The following is a 14,473-nucleotide window of genomic DNA, read 5'->3' as shown; positions in this document are numbered from 1 at the left end:
TATATCATTTTTATATAGGTTTCGCTTACACGTAATTACGACGATAATGGCAAAAGAGAAAGGTTAACGAGTAATTCGTTTTTTCCTAAAGCTTGGAAACGACGTAATAAAATATATATTAGATTCTTCGTAGTAAGCGATAAAAATCGGAAAATTAACGATTTTATAACTGGTCGAGCTATATCCATGATCAAATTTTACGAAGGATGAAGAAAACGATCTAGGAACGCTCGAGAGATCTTGGAACTTTGTCTCGATTAAATTAAAGTCAAAGGAAAGGACGTTATATGTTATTAGATATTTTACTAGCTGACTTGTCTTGCACGTTCGTTGCATTTAATTTAATATGATACCCGAGCAAGTTGGACTAGTTTAACAATGGATATGTAATCGCACGCGCTTCCACGGTTTACGTAATCGATTGTTACGAATATTAATCAAAAGATTTTCGTCCCACTTCGGTGGACGGATTAATTCGATTTCGTCAGATTAGTCGACGAACGATCACCGATGCGTTGTTCGATAAATTCACTGATTTCTGGCTTGTAGGTCAACAAAATCCTTAGTACGTCGTGGCATTCACTAGAGAGAGAAGGGGATCTATTGGGAATTTCGAAATAACTTGGACACTCTCGATACCTATCGTTAATTGCATTTTCCACGATGTCCGATCTTGAGTAGGCTCGGCAAACTACAAATCTCAATCTTCTATGTAGAATCGAATCGTACGGTAAGACGATATGTGTGTGTGTGTGTGTGTATGTATATATATATATATATATATACATACACATATACATATGTATAGACAGTTTCTATCCTCGTAGCCTTGAAAGGTTTTGTACAATATCTTCCTTTGAATTCAAGGAATATATTTGATATCTTCCTTCGTGTTTGAAAATGTACAAAAAAGTGTAGAGCTTCTTTTGAATTTGGGAGATACATCCGATATCTTTCTTCGCATTTGAGAATATAGAAAAAGTGTATATAATTTCAAATGGTTTGTTCACGTTTTGAAATGACGTAATTATCGTTGTACATTAATTATGTTTAATGTTTTTCAATTTTAAGGTAGATATTGAAGTATTCCATTTCTTTTATCTTCGCTCTATCCGTACATGTGTATACTATGTATCTCGATCTGGTGCAAATTGTAGTTGCATTATAAATTTCTTTTATAGGATAAAACGTCAGGTCGCTTTATTGAATCGCCGGTTTATAATGCTCAATTACAAACTTTTTCGCGATAGGAATTTCTCTAGGCGAGAAAAGTTAGAGGAAAGCCGACGACAAAGGGTTAAACTTTTCAACTCCGATCCTTCGCCAGCCTGCTGCCGCTTCGTCTCACGTCGAATATGCTCGTGGTGCAATTTAAAAATGTCACCGTGGAAACGATTTACAGCGAATACTTTTTTCTCGCTTTTTTCGGCTTATTTTCTTCTCTGGATTTTTATAATACACACACACACATATATATATATATATATATATATATATAAATACACATGCAGATTGTGATTGATCATTGATACAAATCTATATGTGTGTATATATAACGTCGAGCAACGATAATATTCGTAAAATTTCGAACAACTGCGCGATCGTTTAATTTATTGTATAATATATTCATACAGGGGGAGGTAAAGTCTAATGACATTTTACAAACTGCATCAACCTGTCCTGGGAAAATATTGTGGAAAATATTACGAAGCCATTACGCGTTTTACATGCGGCATCATTTATAATATAAACATCAAATGCACGCGAAGCGTAACAATTTTCTGAAGTATCTTATGTATGTATGCATGTACGTGTGCATTTAAAAACACACTAACGTAGATTCATAAACGAAACGCTTGTTTGAGAAAAATCCTGAAACAGACATCAAAGGGAATTCCTGAAAAATATATAGAAAACTCGTGTTGATAACTTTTGGCGAAATATACGCGACGCGTCAAGGAGATCGGTGAAAATGTCTCGAGTCCTCCCTCTTCCTTTTGCCTTTTCCTCTTCCTCTTTCTCCTCTACCCATCCGTTCCACAACTCCGTCAATCGATTCCTCCTCGTGCATTTTCACGCTCGCGCGAACTTCCTCGACCCGTTCTGTCCTATTCTCACCGCTCCCCCTCCCCGACCCTTTAGAAAAATTTCACGGCCGTTTAAGTATCCCGGAAAGATGCATTTGCATTCCTTCGTACGTATCATCTCTTCGTAGCGAACGAACGAACGAACGAGCTCGCTCGCTTACGAGTCGCTAATGCTGTTCCTCTTCTCGTATTCGTTTTCGTCTCGAATGCATTTTTGCATTCCTGTTTTTAACATTCCTTTTAATATCCTTCGTCTATACCTTCTCTTTCTGGTTTTTATTTGTGGACAATTGCTTTGCCTAAAAAAGAACGATTCATTTTCGATAAGAGAGTTTCGTAACGATAGAATGAATTATTTCGAATAAGCGAAATTAATATTATGCCAAGAAAAAATTTCATTACTTTTTATTTTATTCATTAATCCTTTATATATTGGTACGGCGATAATTCATTGGAAAATAACAAAATACGAGATCAGTAATTCGTCCTTGGACGATATTTACTGCACTTGCGTGTTAAAGTCAGTTCAATACAATTACCACGAGAGTTTGTAACGATCACAGATTTATTATCGTTTTCGGTTTGATCAAGCTTCTCGTTCACTTGACTTTTCATTAATATCCTTCCATAGTACTGTTCTTCGTTATTTTATCATGAAAATGTGAAACATGCATTTAACATAAGCGCGTCTGCATATTATAATAACAAATTTCGGAATTATCTGAACGAAAGCGTGCAAGACTATATATGTGTGTGTGTCTGTGTCTGTGTCTGTGTGTGTGTGTGTGCATCTACATCACGGCGTTTTAAACTGCACGATGTACACAAATCGTCAGGCAATTTTCAGAGAAGCAAAACGCCAGTGCGATCAATGTGTGAGCTTATGTATGCAACTCCTCCCTCTTTCACCCTCTCCCCCCCCCCTCTCTTTCTCTTTCTCTCTCTCTCTCTCTCTCTCTCTCTCTCTCGGTTCGGGACGCGTCGCGTCCTAGTTCGCTGTTATGTACGTACACACCGATTGCCTTTAAATCCTCGAAGCTTAGGCAGACCGAAGAGACTTACTCGCTTTGCTCGTAACTTTCTCTTTAAAGGAGAGACACCCGGTATATTATGGTAAGCATAGATGACTATTGCCACGCGCGCCCCGAGTGACCTTTTCCTTTCGTCCATTTTGGAGAACGGCAAAAATAATGCTTTCGTTGAAAAGTTTTCTATGAAGAAGTAAGAAAATGAAAAAAAAAAAAAAAAAAAAAGAAGGAGAGAATATTAAATATTTTTCAATTTAATCGGTCGCCTCATTCTACTAATTGCAAAGTTAACAAATATTAAATTAGCTCTCTAAGAAATAGTTATTGTTTCTTATTTAATGCAGCTTGGCTGAGTTCTTTTGTCTTCGTTATTCAATTAAGTTAAAATTACAATTATCTCTTTTTTCTTTTTCTTCTTCTTCCTTTTTTTCTTCTTCCCTGTTGATTAAATATTATGCAAAATATATTGAAACTCTTTCTTCGTAGAATCTTTCGTTTAACGAAAAGGATTTCATTTCTTCTCCGAATTTCTTTACATATTTCTTCGAACTCGTTGAACGAGTTCAATGAACATTTAAATAAGCCGTTCAAGTGGCAAGTCTCGATCGTCTCGATCCTTTCTTTTTCTCTCTCTCTCTCTCTCTCTCTCTCTCCCATCGTCGTTTTCAATGGGGATGAATAGGCTTTGATCCCTCCTTGCTTTACCGTTGATTCACGAACGTCATTTATAATGGTCGAACTCTTCGTTAATTGATATGGTAACAAAAGGCCCATAGATATTTCATACTTTCGTCGAGGCAAAAGATAAAAATAAAGAAAAAAGGAAAAAGAATTCTCTTACCTTTATTCAAACGATCTTATCTTTAATTATCATCCTCTACTCTCTATCGTCGTCGTACGTTCATCGAGTTATTGGTAAAAAGTAAAGGAAAAAAAAAAAAAAGAAAAGAAAAAAAAAAGAAGAGAAAAAAATAGACAAGCTATATCTTTTCATTAACGACTTTTATATTCGATCATCGAAAGTTCGTTGAACTCTTTTTTTTTTTTATTTTTTTTGTTTGCATGTGAATTAATACAAAACAAAAGAAAATATATATATACATATACATATATGTATATATATATAATTTGATTGAAAACGATGCGATGAAGGCACGCAACTTCAGGATATATTGAAAAAATAATTTATTTCATTTGATAAGATTAATAAGGAAAGCTCTTTAAGCTTTTCTGTCTCATTTATATTTTCAAAGACATTTGATAGATAAGCTTTAATACAGATTTTCATTCATATATATTTTCTACATATTTCTTTACGTGTAGGTAGAAATATAGGTATCTATAAAAGCACACAGATATCTAATTTAACATTTAAAGAAAACAAGTCTCTGGGATGCTCGTTACAATTTTATTTCGTATACCTTTCAGAATAATTTCGTAACACGGAAACATAGAAATGTTCTCACCTGTAAAAACTTTGTATGCTATTACACGTCAGATAATAATTCATCTTTCTTTCTTTCTTTTTTTTCTGTCTTTCTTTTTCCCTTTCTTCTTTCCTCGAATTTGTTCGTTCGTTTGTTTTTCGGCAAAGAAAATTCAATTACAAATTTTTTATCCGTTAAGAAGATTAATTTGGAACATTTTCAGAATTTAATTCGGTTATAACCATTATTTTCTATTATTTGTGGGTTTTTAAACGGCCAAGAATCATCGTATAAGGAGTAGTACATTATCAAGTACATTATCATATTTCTTTATATCTCTCGTAGGATAGAAGAATATTAAAATGATAAAACGAATGAATGATTTCATTTCTTTTTTTTTTTTTTTGTTATTACTAGTTTTAATTGATCTCTATCGCACATAAACGACGTACGTCGCGCACGTGTTTCTCTCTCTCTCTCTCTCTCTCTCTCTCTCGCTCTCTTTTTTTCTCATGTTATGTTCTTCGAATATGCGAAGAAATTACATTAGCATAATATAAAAAGAAACGTTGCCGGTGACACCGGAAACGAATAAAAGTTGCGTTCTGATGCAGATCCTGCATAGCGATCCTATTTTCTTCGTATCGCTAACGCGCAGATTAATGGACGGTAATACCAGACTTTTGAGAGGAAACGTATTTTTAAGTACCACTTACGTCTAATCCGAACGAGTTTTCAAATGAATTTCCACGTTATAATGTTTTAATGTGTACGACCGATTAAAGATGAAAAGAGAAAATGATTTCTGATTTATACGTAATTACGAAAGTTACATTTTAACGAATCTTAACATTTGTATTATGTCAAATGTGACATAGCAGAATTAAAGGCAAATAAAAGAGACGTTGTCGTATGTATACATATATATGTAAGTTTAGCGTTAGAAATTCTATCGATCACACACGAACAGAGAAAATTTATTATTAGAAGTCTACGACGAAAAGTATATATACGAGCAAAGGTGAATTGATAAGTGATCTATTTTATCGGTGATAGTAGAAAAAGTCACATCGTTATTACGCAAGGTCCGTCCAATAATTCTGACCTATCGTGATTATTGATTAATTTTTTTCTTTCCCTTGTTTTGTTTGAACAATTATCGCTCGGGCGATCTCTCTTCTTTTTTTTCCTTTTGCGTTGTCATCTTTTTTCTCCGCTGTTCTTTTATTTTTCCTTTCCTTTTTCTTTTCTTTTTCTTTCTTTTTTCTTTTGTTCCCTCTCTTTTTTTTTTTTTTTCTTTTTTTTTTTTCTTTTTTTTATAGGCTCGAGAGTCGAGACCCCCGTAACAAACAGCACGAAAATTTTCTGATCTTTTTACGGTTGTTTAGAGCAAACGCGCATGGCAACGGCCGAAGCGTGAAGCTTAACGTCGTAAAAGGGGGAAAAAGAGAGTTAGAAATAAATCCTTTTTCCCCTTTGGAGAATGAGTGACACCATCGGGGCTCTCTTTCATAAAGTGTTCTCTCTAAGATTAACTTTGAGTTACAAAGTCGATGACTAGAAAGAGAAAGGCGGCTATGAAATCGATTGATTCTAATCGTGCGTGTTAAAGATCTTCCTACGTGTTCACGTAGGCGCTTCTTTCGTTCTTGCTTGTTTCCATTTTCACGAATAAAAAAAAAAAAAAAAAAAAAAAAAAAAAAGAAAAAAAAAATGAAAAGAAGAAGAGAAAAAGGAAAAATAAGAGATTTTCACGATGGATTTGCTTTTTGCGTACGCGTACGATTAGAAAATGATAAATCTCGATTTAATAGGTTTATGCTTTGTCAACGATATTAACCACGTTCGTGTTTACAAGGCTATTATAAGCAGTTCTAATTAAATAGAAAGCATTGAGCTCTCGTTGTTTCTTACGTTACGTCACATTTCTCTGCTCTCGCTTTAATAATGCAATTTCAATTAACTCATAGCACTATTGACTATGTCACGCACTCTATCTTTCTCTCTCTGGTGTTTATCACTCTTGGTGTGTGGGAAAACCGCACAGATTGGTTTTTTTTCCATTCCTTTTTTTCGTTTTTTTCTCTTTTTTTTTTTTTCTTTTTTTTTTTTTTTGTTCATACGACCAAAGAGCACCTCTGTGTTCTATTTTTGTTATCAGGTGTCGCGTGACGCGAACCCATTGATAACGTTTCCATTCAGTTTCTTTCTTTATAACATTAGATTAGTACTTTTAAACTAATTGACATTGAATATACGAGAGAATCGTTCAATATTTTATTAATTCACAATAAACATCTTCTCTTGGCAGAAATTTGATTTTACAAATAATCGGATTTAATTCTTTCGATGAAATCTGATTGTAATCTTGACGGGTTTCTTTAAAAAAAAAAAAAAAAAGAAAAAAAACAATTACATTTACGAAATGATGGAAATGATATAAACGACAGTCGGTAAAATAGGAAGACGTAGATAAAGAAAATCGCCGGTAAATCTTTGAGGAAGGAGTACCGCCATCCTGCGGAAAGTCCGAATTTCACAACCTGATCCTTTCTTCAATTGCAAATCAAACAATATTGAGAATTTCGTACGGTTGATAAAAATTGCAATCAAACAAATACACGTTTTCGTTCCAATATATTTTTATTTGTTTTATACTTGATCGTCGGCAAATCTTTGTTCTCTTTCTCTTCTTTTTTTCTTTTCTTTTTTCTTTTTTCTTTCTTTTTTTTTATGTGTAATTCGAACAAAATTTTCGTTTTTCGAAAAGCGCTATAAATGAATCACGTGAAATTAGGACGAACGTGTATACAAATATAAATTCATTGTTTATTACGTTATTGATTACATAATTGTTTACAACACCTACGGATATAATTTAATCGTCTTCGCGTAGGTTTCTTTATTGAAATCGTAAAGGTTGATGGTTACCGGCTATGAAATAAGCCGATGTAATTGCTTGTGAGATGTACTTTCCGAGCAGAACTCGGACATCTCAACTTTACCCTTCCGCATACAAATTTGCGTTGGTATAGAAAGTGGTAGGGGTACGAAAAGAATGAAAGTTTTACAGCAAATAGAGAACGAAACGCTCGACTTCGGACCTTCAAACTCTGACCTAAATATCTTGTAGAACGTGTGGCGAAGAAGGGTGGTGGTTGGGGAGGGGGGCGGGGAGGGAGGAGGAGGAGGAGAAGGAAAGAAAGGAAAAAAAAAAAAAGATAAAAAATTCGAAACTCCGCGGCATTTTCAAAATTAAAAACTAAAAGTGGAAACTTCTTATGCCACGTCCACCCGCCTTTTCTCCACACTTCTATTTTTTTCTTTTTTTTTCCTTTTTTTTTTTTTTTTTCTTTTTTTTTTCTCTTTCACACTTTAACAGAACAAACCTCCAACATAACAGGCTTGTATCTATTCACAAATGCATCGATTGGTCCGATGAATAATAGTAGACCTTGAGACATTGATATGAACGTCGTAGGCTGTCGCGAAACTTTTTTTTCCTTTCTTTTTTTTTTTTTCTTTTTTTTCCGATTTCCGAGTAAATTTCCGCGACTTGATTCATCCCAAAGAAGTATGAGACATTATTTTTCCCAGAAAAAAAGACGTATTATTTATATTATTCAGTCATTTCGATCTCCTCGCGTGATCCTCTCTATTTTTTTCTTTTTTTTCTTTCAATTAGTAGGAATCGATCTTATCGGCGCGAATGACGTATATTATTGTTGCTTCTCTCTCTCTCTCTCTCTCCCTCCCTCTCCCCCCCCCCTTTCATTTGGAAAAATTCTTTTTTTTTCTTTTCTTTTTCTTTTACTCAAGATAATACAACAAAAATTCGTTAGAAGGATGAGTTATGAAAATCAATGGCGCGAATGTGCCTGGTACTTTTTTTTTTAAATGAGATTTTTTTTTAAATAATTCGTTGACATAACCAAATGCATATATAAATACGTGCATGGCTACATAGATAGATACATTCGTTTGGAACGATATAATCTCTAGGATATTGTGGCCTACACACCGGTGCCGATGACAGATGATATACGAGGTTGTGGTCGGCACGTTGCCACCGATAACGCGTTATCATTTTCGTCCTTCGATTTCGCACACCCCCGTGGAGTAGTGTGTCTTTTAAAAGAATTTATTTGTTGCTCTGGTTGGTAAAAAATCTGCGCTTGTTTTTTATCAAGACTATGACCGGGATAATCCTCTTTCTTTCTTTTTATTATCGCTCTGAGCTTTAAATACATTTGCATAATTTATATTGAAAAAAAAAGAAGAAAAAAAACGGAGAGAGAGAGAGAGAGAGAGAGAGAAACATTTAAACGGTAACCCTTTGTTGCCGTATATCATCCGATAAGATAAATACGTTCATTGACGACAATAATAATGGGTAAACAATTATAAAAGTTATTTTAATAAAAATCTAACAATAAGTATAATAAGCTTTGCTCATATATTTAGAGGAGTCAAGCCTGCTCGGGCTAGCAATTCTCTTCGACGTCATTCGCGAGAAACGAGCGGACTAATTAATATATCTATATCGTATTTAACAATACATGGCCCAATTTTGTCCCCCTTTTTTTCCCGTCTCTTTCCCTCTCTTTCTCACTCTCTGTCTCTGTTTTTTCTTTCTTTTTTTTTTTTTTTTATCTCTTCTTTCCTGTCTGTCTTTCAGTCCTTCCTCCTCTCCCCTTTTCCTTTCGTCGCTCGAGCCTTTGCAGTCAAGGTACAAGTAATTGAAACGATGCTGTATCTCCGCGACGACGTTCTACTTATAAGTACGCTTTAGCCCGAGGGCATTTTTCGTATTAAAAATAAAAATGAGAGCGATCCTCAACGAAATTCTCATATCTCGATCTTCTCTTCCTTATCCTTCTTCTTCTTCTCCTCCTCTTTTTTTCTTCATCTAATTCTTCTTTTTCTTTTTCTAACGCATTAAATACGTATGTCGTTGGCGTTAGATAAAACGTGTAAGTACACGTGCTCTTCTTGCGTATGTTTTTCTCTCTCTCTCTCTCTCTCTCTCTCTCTCTCTCTCTTTTTATGTATCCCAATATGTCGAGCAAAATCTCCCGTGAAATCTCGTTTAACTCTTTGAATCATTCGTTGACAGATTCTTTTGCATATTCTTTTAAACAAGCGCATCGTTAAATCCACTTCTTTTTTCTTCTTTTTTCCCTCTTCTTTTCTTTTTTTTATCGAAACATGTACAAGAGCGGAAATTTCGCGAAATGACGGACAGTCTCGTTCTCTCTCTCTCTCTCTCTCTCTCTCTCTCTCTCTCATTCTCTTTTGTTTTGTTTTCTTTTGTTTTCTTTCCATCCCGAAAGTACTCGTCGAAATATTTTTTAAATATTTATGAAAATATTATGAAAGACGCGAGCGTATCAATCCTTTTATTTTTCCTCCTTTTCTTTCTATGATCAGAACGATTCTTTGTACGTTTCGATAATGTGCATACACATGGATACATACAAATAGAAATACAGATCCTGATATTTTAACGAACGTTAAATTGAATCTTTAATTCAATTTAAAATTATCGAATTATCGATTTTTCGATCGATGTTATTGATTGATTGGAAAAAATGGGAAAGAGAAAACAATTACATTGAGTTCAACGTAGAAAAATGTATTTCAGTTTGATCGAAAGAACAATTTTATATTCGGTAGAAATGAAACTGGGCTAATTCGAAGATTCGTCATTGGAATGGCTCGTTCATTTTTGCGATAATTGTGGATGAAGCTAAAATTAAAAAAAAAGGTGAATATATATTATATAAAGGAAAAAGCTCAAATAAACGATAAATTAAATTCGATCTTTCTATCAATTCATCCTTTCTATCAATTATAATATAGGAATTTTCTCATTAATACCGTGCCAATGAGTAATAAATAAATCGTTCGAGGTAACGAGATCGATTAGGAAATTTGAAATAAATCAAAATGACAGAGGGAATAATAGCGTGTAGGTGTGTACGGTTGTATTATTCGATAAGACCGGCAAAATTTATGTCACTCCATTGGAGATCCCATAATTTTCTTGACAACAAATTCACATACGCTTCATCTGTTCGCGATAATCAAGCTCGTGCAAAGTGTTTCATTTAAATTCCAGGAGAAGATATATATCGAGCTTAAAAGCTTCTCTTGCAATAGGTATTCGAGCTTGCAATGAATCCTAGTAGACGAGTGCGCTAACGAACGATTCTCAGGCGTTGTCAATTATCTTTTTGTTTTTTTCCTGTCTTTTTTTTTTTTTCTTTTTTTTTTTTTCTTTTTTTTTTTTTTTTTTTTCCCCCGAACATCCACGATACTCTCCAGCTATATCCAATACTTCGGCTATGGTCATTAATAAAGTTTTAAGATTATTAATTATCATCGATTTATGTTTAATTACCGTGATGGTAACTGGAGCGTAAACGTCGACGAGCAAAATAACGTAGTCTAGTCGTCGACGTAAAAGATACGGCACTTATCGAACGGAGATAACAATTTATTATAGAGAGAAAAAAAAAAAAAAAAAAAAAAAGAAAAAAAAAAAACTCTTTAGGAAAATATTTATTATTTCCTTTTAGTCGTACGATTGTTTTGTTCACCAAATATACAGGTCCATTGGATTTAATTCGCTCGAATGCATTTAATCCCATGGATCTTAAACTCAACGTTCCATTTATTCGTTTACCCTACAATCCTTTCTCGATCCTACGAGAAAATAGTACAACGCTTTCGGTTAATTCGTTGAAAAATATTTAATCTCGTAACTTCATCGCGATTATCCATCCTGGTATTTAAGTCTTCGTCCATCTACGATGTAACAATGAACTTCAACAACGAAGTTTAGTTAATAACGGCGAACTTCATTTCTGTACTGCGAACGTAGATCCTAATAAAATGGTAACTTAATCTCTAATGAGATTATCATTATCATCCCAGTTAAAGGTTTTTTCACTCTATTAAATCATAAGAATTTATCATTCTCCTTTAAAACCATTTTAATCTTTGTTAAATCTAACGAGAAAATGATTCTCCCTCGTTAATTTCTAACAATTTAATGATATATTATGCAATTGGAAGGATTGAACGAGGCTCTTCAGATTTCGTTAAATCCATTATATCCTACGGTGGATATTTTTCAAATGGATATTTAATTTCAAAAATTCGCGTAAACAAAGAAATTGAATAGTTCGATGCTTCTCCTTCATATCCCCGACATTTCTTTAGAGGGCACCAAGGTGGCGCCAACGTGTCGAAAGCTCGAAAGCATCGACGCGTACGCGCGCGAGAGCTAGAGAGAGAGAGAGAGAGAGAGAGAGAGAGAGAGTGCGAGAGTGTATGTACGTGTGGGAGAAAGATAGAGAGAGAGAGAGAGAGAGAGAAAGCTTAAAAGAGAGTACGAGCGAGAAGGTGAGAGAAAGCGAGCGAGTTTCAGTCAGTGATGCGACTCCGGTACGGTCAGACGCAACGGCAGACGGTGCTGGGCTGGTGCCGGGCTCAGGCGTGTCTCGCCTTCTCTCAGTTCGAACTCTGAGAAAGCGTTGCGTTATCGAAGCGCAACAGGACGTCTCTTCTCCTTTTCCCTCCCTTCTCTCTCTCTTTTTCTCCTCCTCCTCCTCTCTCTCTCTCTCTCTCTCTCTCTCTCTCACTCACTCTACCTCTTTTTTCCTTTGATCATTTACCATCAATATTTTTTTCCTCATTTTTTCCAATCTCATCCTCTACCTCTCTTCGTCGATGTGATTTTCGTTTGTATACGTACATATATATTTATATATTTATATATATATATATACATATATATATATATATATATATAGTATATAGGATGAGTCACTTAATTCGTTACATACGCATTTTTAACATGTTAAAATATTGAGACAATTTCTTCCATTTTTCTTTTTTCTTTTTTCTTTCTTTTTCTACGTCATTTTTTAGTTCACTCCTTATTTCAATAGATCATCGACTACGTTACGGTATACAAATGACTGCTGTAGATATTGCTTGTAACACAATTAAGTGATTCAACCTGTATAGTGAGTGTCTCGTGATTAAAAGTCAAAGAGAACTCGAACCACCTGTGTATCGCACACAGTCGGTTACGACCTCCTTTTACATTCGTTGTCGGAGGAGGATTTCGCCATAGGTAAAGTAAATACGACAAATTGTACCTATAGGTGGAGAATTATATTTTTCTATACTTGTCAAAATTTCGACTTCATCTTGTCGATTATACTATTTTCTCGATATGCACGTCAAATCTGAAAAGAAATGTTTGAAGTTTCTCACTCAGCTTTCTACGGTCGATATATACCTACTACTGCTTTTGAAATAGTAACTTTGAAAGGGAAAATGGGACGATGCTAGGTAAAAGGCAAAAATATTTGTATTATATTTGCGAGAGACCGATTCGATTTGTTTTTATAAAAGGAAAATGAAAATGAAGAAATTTCATCGAGATCGTATGGACGTCGATCGTCCTTTCCAACGTTTCATAATGGACTCCGCCATCACAAAAGTTCATAAATTGGCTAAATTAATTGATGGAAGAAAAATCGATGCTTGTTATGTGTATATATATATATATATACACACACACATATATATATATATATATATATATTTATTTATAAGACGTTGTATAAAGTCGTAGATAATTCTCTTTTAATAATAAAGATACGGAAGAATACACTTTTTAAGTCGTGCTTGGAATCTCGTAAATGTCAACGAACAAATCTTACAAACGTTTCGAACAAACTCGATAAAAAGTTAAATGTCGATCACCGAGGATGGATGATTCGGTGATAACGATCGCAATATACGTTTTTTCCCTTTCGTCAAAGATTTCTCGTGTCGAAAACGTCACGTAAGCGTACGAGTCGCAAAGGCACGAAAATTTGTCCCCATGTTTTTCTTCGATCTTAATCGAAGTATTACGACGAAAGGAGGATTAGTTTGGACTACGAATGGAATCTCGATTTTTCGAAGGCACATAAGTGGGAAGGGAATTGGTTGGTATAATTAATGGGAGGGTGAATAAAGTGAGAGGACTATAGGATTTTAAGATCGTCGTAAACGACGAGTTCTCACGAAATTTTTTTTATTTTTTTACATCACAAAGGTCAGAGTAGACATACATCGAATCAAGAAAGACGACAATGACGAACGAAGATGGAGTTTTTCTGTGGCTCTTATTTAAGTGTTAGCAAGAGGAGGAGAGTGAGAAAGAGAGAGAGAGAAAGTACGGGAGTAGGATGGGCAAACGTGGGGAAGGGAGAGGGCTTGATAGTAACAGGTGGGTCAGGAGTGTCGCGTCGTCCCGAGGAAAATCGCAGCAACGCGACTCACGAGAAACGCAACGATGCTTTTCACAATACAATGGAATGTGTTGTTGCCTACGTTTTCATTTTCTTCTCTTATTGTCTATTGTTCCATTTGTTCGTTGGGTAGAGTAGCATTGTAGGATATCCGGCGCTCGGTTAGCTTCGAAAGAGAAAGACGGACAAAAAAAAGGAAAAACCCAAAAAAAAAAAAAAAAAGAGAAAAAAAGGACAAGAAGGAAAAAAAGATAAAGTCGTCGATATTCTCTAAAATAAATATAGATAGCCATTCGCGAGTATCCATATCCGTTTTCACAGAAACCGTTTGCTAGTTGATAAACTCGGGACTGAAAACAAAGCCGGCTTTGAACGTAATCGATAGTTTTATCGAGCGACGGTGCGGTTTCATTGGACTTTTTTTTAGCGAACTTGTCGGATGGATCGACTTTAAGCTGATCCGTCGGAATACTCAGAACTGTGAAGCATCGATCGTTGATCTTGTTTACTCCATCAGTTTTATTCGAATTGATGGGACAGAATGTTCATATACTATGTGAAATTGTATTTAAAAGAATCAGGGAGAGAGATAGTGGAAGGATATTTTGCTCTTG

General features: G+C 34.8%; 1 protein-coding gene across 17 annotated transcripts in view; it reads left to right on the top strand.

The window, feature by feature from the left end:
• LOC124949489 (synaptotagmin-7) overlaps positions 1-14,473 on the top strand; it is a 112,048-nt gene that overhangs the window by 62,150 nt on the left and 35,425 nt on the right. For 2 of the 17 annotated variants that reach the window (XM_047494609.1, XM_047494607.1), the window contains exons 1-2: positions 11,978-12,300; positions 12,501-12,688. The exons of 14 other annotated variants lie outside the window; for them this stretch is intronic. The gene's annotated coding sequence lies outside the window, so the exon portion shown is untranslated. Of the gene's footprint in view, positions 1-11,977; positions 12,301-12,480; positions 12,689-14,473 lie in introns of those variants that run through there. One more of the 17 variants, XM_047494608.1, reaches the window with a different exon arrangement.

Source organism: Vespa velutina, chromosome 5 (assembly GCF_912470025.1).
Source record: "Vespa velutina chromosome 5, iVesVel2.1, whole genome shotgun sequence".
Taxonomy (NCBI): Eukaryota; Metazoa; Arthropoda; class Insecta; order Hymenoptera; family Vespidae; genus Vespa; species Vespa velutina.
This window is presented reverse-complemented; position numbering and strand designations above follow the sequence as displayed.